Source organism: Glycine soja, chromosome 7 (assembly GCF_004193775.1).
Source record: "Glycine soja cultivar W05 chromosome 7, ASM419377v2, whole genome shotgun sequence".
Lineage (NCBI taxonomy): Eukaryota > Viridiplantae > Streptophyta > Magnoliopsida > Fabales > Fabaceae > Glycine > Glycine soja.
This window is the reverse complement of record NC_041008.1, coordinates 15,258,446-15,264,365: the sequence shown is the minus strand read 5'-3', so window position 1 is coordinate 15,264,365 and position 5,920 is coordinate 15,258,446. Positions and strand designations below refer to the sequence as shown.

General features: G+C 29.9%; 1 pseudogene; it reads right to left on the bottom strand.

The window, feature by feature from the left end:
* Window positions 1-500: 500 nt before the first annotated feature.
* Window positions 501-4,916, bottom strand: LOC114418890 (annotated as a pseudogene).
* Between the last annotated feature and the right edge of the window lie 1,004 nt (window positions 4,917-5,920).

The window sequence follows — 5,920 nt, the reverse complement described above, 5'->3', positions numbered from 1 at the left end:
ACGCACACACACAATCCCCAACAGTATGTACTGTTAGTTAGCATAATTAATGCAGTCAAATATTTAGAGTTATCAGTACCATTATTTGTAATTATTTGTCTATCTCTATTTCCTGTAGTTACGGTTGTAGAACCTTAGGATTATAAATAAGTATAACCTGTTTATCTCACAAATAACATGTTTGTTCCTTCCTTCCTACCTAAATACCAAAAACTTCAACATGCATCAATATCAATCATAGAGTGAAATAGGAGATACTCAATTTCTCCCCTCTTAGATAAAACTCCATTCAGGGAATAAAAGGGAGGGAAAGAAAGCACAAAAGGTAGAACCTGTCCATTCGTTTGCCAATGCAAGGGCAATTACAATTGCTTCCTCTGCCAATGTTAATATCAAAATATCAGTGTCCCAACTCTGAAATTGTAAGATGTTATTAAGATTGGCCTTCCAAAACGTCAAAGTAATGTACAGATAAAAATAAATAAATAAAAAAGCATTTCTTAACTCATTGCTTCAAAGGCAGCCAGATCATTATTTTTATACTTTGCCAACTCATCCTGAAAATGTCAAATATTATTAAACTATTACAGAACTGCCATAATACTGATCATACTTGATGCATTACTAACAAATAATTTGTAAGCCAACCTTCAATTCATTATGCTTTTGCCCAATGGCTTTTAGATCTGCAATGGCCTCCACTCTTTCATCTTGATGAAAATGCAATATTAGGATAGATGATGGCCATGCATCTTATTGATACAGAAGTAGAGCTTATTGGAATCTAGCAAGAGAGATGTTATAACTTGCAGATTCCTCTCGATCCTGCTTTAGCTCCTCACATTGGTCAACAAGTTGGGCGTGCCGTGATAGGTGCAGGTGATTGCTTACTAACTTTGAGGGTCAGCACCTCCAGAATACCAAGAAGGGAGAAGAACAATTCAATGTAAAGGGCAAATATTATTTTTCATATCTTGTTTGTTTATTTACATAGGTATATATAGGAATTATGATAACAAAACTGTGCAATTCTATCCAAAGGAATATTACACTGATAACAGAATTTGTATGCATGTCTGCCTATGAGGGAGCAAACAACAACCAAGAAAGATTGTGCTGATTTTGTTCTTCCTATTCTGCCCTTATACGTAATCTCCAAGGTATGCTGGCCTAATCACTCTTCTCTTGGGCTTTTCTACTTTTTGCACCCATGTTGTTGGTGTTTCCCCTGTTTCTGGTGTTGTGAGCTTGCTCATATCTATAGGATAAAAGGTGCTAAAAAACACACATTGCGAAATAAAAGGATTTATTTTGTATTTAAATTATATTATAAACATATGACATATTAAAAATGTACCTGCTGATGAACTCTTGAAGCATAAAAATTCTTCAATAATGTAAAGACTCTACATGTATCCACACTCAAACTGAATTTACTCACGTGAAATAGGCTTTATTACTTCATCAAATGGTAGGTTCATTGGATTTTCTGCGATACAACCAAGAAATTCTTTTTTGATTAAAAGGTAAGTAATTCAATTATATATAACAATGTATAACATAGTAGATAAAGAGGTGGTATACCATTTTTTTTTAGAAATTTTTTTGTTTTATCTATTCATTTGTATGTTGAAAATCAATTCGACTTCAACATTTTGAGTTTTTCTATTTTTTTGAATGTCTGATATTTTATTAGACAATTCAATCTTTTCATTTTATTGTTTTTATTGCGATTGTATATATACACCCACGTTATTTTCTAAATTGTATTGGGGTTGCTAACTCAATGGTAGAGTACTTGGCTTTTAAGAGCGACTCTATTTTTTACACATTTCTATGAAGCAATCTGTTCGTCCATACCATTGGTAGAGCTTGTAAAACCACGACTCATCCATAAAGGAATGAATGGAAAAAATAGCATGTCGTATCGATGAAGAATTCTAAAAATATTTCATTCTCTTATAGGATCTGGCCAGAACCTCTATTCATCAACAACTTTGTCAAGGGAAAAAATAAGAATAGAGAAGTGATATTTTTTGGATGTTTCAACTTACAGTCCAAGGCTCTAGTTATAGCACGCTAAGGATATCAAATTTCTGATCAAATCAGAATCATTATTGATAGTATTCTTTTTTAAGCTATATTATTTCTTGTTACCTTTTATTACTAACCATTTAGCAATTAAAATTGAAATAATAATTGACTAAGTCAAACTTGTGTCTAGCCGCTTTTTTAACCCAAATTTCAAAAATAAAATCATACATATTTGTTTATCTTCTTTCACCAAATCTTTCATATTATTTATATTTCCAGTGCTAGCAAAAATATAATAATATTTCACATTTTTGAAATCAATTAATCATTTGATCATATTAAATTCTCTAATTTAATTAATCATTAAATATTAAAATAATTTCTTTAACAGTGATTAAAACACTAGTTTGTGTATGACCCCGTAGGTTCAATACTAAGCTGGTAATATATTAATCAAATTAATATACTAATCAAGGTAGGCATCTAGCATGCATCTAGCAACACTCCTTAACGTCCGGATAACATGAAATAACATTTTACTTTCAAGAACCATTAGAAGAGTAATGTAATAATTTCTTCCATCTTTAGAGCTTTGGGTTAACTCTAAAGTATGGTATTACCCTTTTGAGTTAACTCATAATGACTTAAACTCATTTTTTCTTTCATTTAATCTTCCTGGCTAGGATATAATTTTATTCATAGAGCTCAAACTCATTACCAAGAGTTGATGGATTCCTTCTTGATTAATCATTAATTCTTCAGGTATTTAATCATATCCAATATTCATTCAACAAGTGCTCTAAAGCATTATGTGTCCGAAATCAAAATACAACAAATAACCTGTTAATTACTATGATAATCTCAAGTCAAAGAAAACTATTATACCTTTTCTTGAAAATTTTCTATTGACAGTTTATGGTAAATTTTAACCATTAGAAAATTTCAATTGAATCAGTTCAATGATCACATCAACATCTGATTCATTTATATATGCAAATTAATAAATGAGATCTATTAATATTTATCCAATAAATATAATCACATATATATTAATCTATTCGGATTATTGATATCCTATTTATAATAATCCTATGATCAAGAACAATTTAGATTAAAATTAGAACAAACTTGTTTCTCATTATCATAATCTCTATTTAATAAGAAGCCTTTAATTTTAATCAAGTACATTATCAAATAGACCATTTAATCAAATAGTGAAATATGATAATGAAAATAAAATAATACTTTATTATTAAAATTAAAATTGATTACATGATGACTTGGATCGTGGACATACAAATTTATTTCCAATAATATCATGCCGCTTCCTACTGCTTTCTAGATCAGAATCAATTTTGCAGGACACATTCCTAAGCTGTGCATGGATTTATAAAATCATAATTAGTTTACATTAAGATACTATAAAGGATAAGGATAGTGTAAATGATAGTTGATAGCACAAGCCAATTTTGGTGTGCGGCTATATTTCTGTTATTAGTGCTATCCTTTACAAGTAGTAACCAATTCATCAGCATAAAGATGTTAAGACAACACAGTGTATCTTCATCAATAGAACTTCACCTAATTACCAACACGTCTAGGTAGACTCCAAAAGTATACCTGAGAGGCAAAGTTAGGTTAGGATTATTAAGAAATTGAGTATATTGAAGTTCCATCAAATCCTCTTGATAACCCTTTTTTTTAATCCCTAAACTAACTTCTCTTAATTATTTGAAATATGTTATATTGATACATCTACATTACACTAACACTCCTGGCACGTCTGTATATCACATGACACTCCTATTGTTCAACTAACACATAACCCTGTGTACCTTATTAGGAAAGTTACTATAAACCTTAAAAAAAGCAAAGGATTTGTGTGCAATTTCAAGAAATCTCGAAGAGTGACAGTGTAATTTTCTCTAATAAATTAGAGCAAAAAAAACTCCACTACGTATCTTTGATAGTTTTCTCATACTAACAGCAGAATAGGGAAGGAGCATCATCGGTTTAGATGTTAACTTACAGAAGTTCCTATCTTTGGAAACAAGGTCATCATCCACTAAACTTTGGACAAAATCTTTCACAGACTGAGAAATGACACCCTTCCTGGGACCCATCTTTTCGAGCTCCTTAAGCTGAAATAACAACAAAAAACCAAGAAAAAAAAATGTAAGTCAGTAAACAAATTACTTAATTAAAAAAAATATATCATCTTCTATATAATAAATGAGACATAAGGTTAGTTGGATGGTTAAAATGGAAGAAAAGAAGAAAAAGGTCGCGGGTTCAATCTCTCATGCTAACAAAAATTAACAATCTATCAATTAACATTTTCTGATCAACATCTTCTATGTAACAACGAAATGGTAATGGTGATTACCAGGTAGAAGTCTTGTGACTCGTAAAAGATTGGAAGCATCTTCTTGCGCTTCTGTTCCAATGAGAGGCCCCTTTTCTTCGACTGCACCAAACAAAGCACATCAGCCAAATTGCAATTCTGAGCAATTTCACAAACACGGAGGGAGCAGAGCTCCTCAACACAATTTGCAGAAAGTCATAGACCGATTTGGCACCTAAAATGTTTGGTTTAGGATTTTGCGTTAATTCTAGTCTTAATTTTTGCTATTCCATTACATAATTCAATATACGAAAATTCAGTGCAGCTAACTGAACCTAGCAATAAATTTAAGATGAAGAGATGATTAAACAACAAAATTGAATCGGACATAGAAGCCGTTGTGAAGTGATCAAAGATACTAACAGAATGAAATCAGGCAAAAAGAGGTTACCATAGCAAAGGCTTTCGGAGGCGAGGGAGTGATGCGGAAGATTCCAAGATTGCTATTTGGCGGGAAAATGGTTTAAGTCAATTTTGCAGTTCATGTTCAAAATTATCCTAATGCCCAGTATATATACGCGCGGACAATTACATGCTTCTCTCGTTTTCTGAACAATAGCTACAGTTAATAATTATGATCATTTTGAAATTTGTAATTATGGATGTCTTAAAATAAAGAAGCTTGTTTTATTTGTTTTGAAATTACTGATATTTTATAAATTTTAAGTCTCATTAATTAATTTGTTTTCATGTTAATCCTATTTAAAACTATTATATTTGATCTTTAGGAGAACATTACACTTTAGCCTATTAAAAAAATACGTCAACAAATCACAAACAACATTTATATTTTACCTCATCCAGAATATAAGTAAAAACATACCTAATTTCACATTGATTAAGTAAGGATGTTAATTAAATTCATTTAATTTTCTTGAATTAATATAGAGAAGGAACTATATTTCCTAAAATATTATTAATTGTATTTATAAATTATTAATTAATTAACTTAATGACATTTTTTTTAATAATAACATTAAATATGGTTAAATTAATTATTATTTTTATAATCCAATCTACCAAACATAAACATTTCTTTTATAGTTGAATTTGTAATCTACGGTTTCAAATTTTGATTGGTCATTGGATACGAAATGAACTATTTTAACAGAAAAATATTCACAATGTGTGCTCAAGGTCCTCCCCAATGAATATTTTTCATTATTTCCAACAGAAACAACATCATATTAATACCATAATTAAAAAATATATATTAGAGTTTGAAAATAAAATTAAATAAAGACATTTTAGATTAAATAGTATGTTGGTATTTAATACTTACTAAATGTTCTTCAGTAAATGAGCATTAATTTTAATTAAATATCAATTATTTTGGAAGAGAGATTCATGAAGCATATTTTGCATAGTCTAAAATATGGTAGAAGGAGGTTCAAGGGACATGATTATTTCATACGATTTTTTTAAAGCAAATAAATTTAGTTTTTTTCTTTACATGTGAAGAATAAGAGACAATATCAAGAG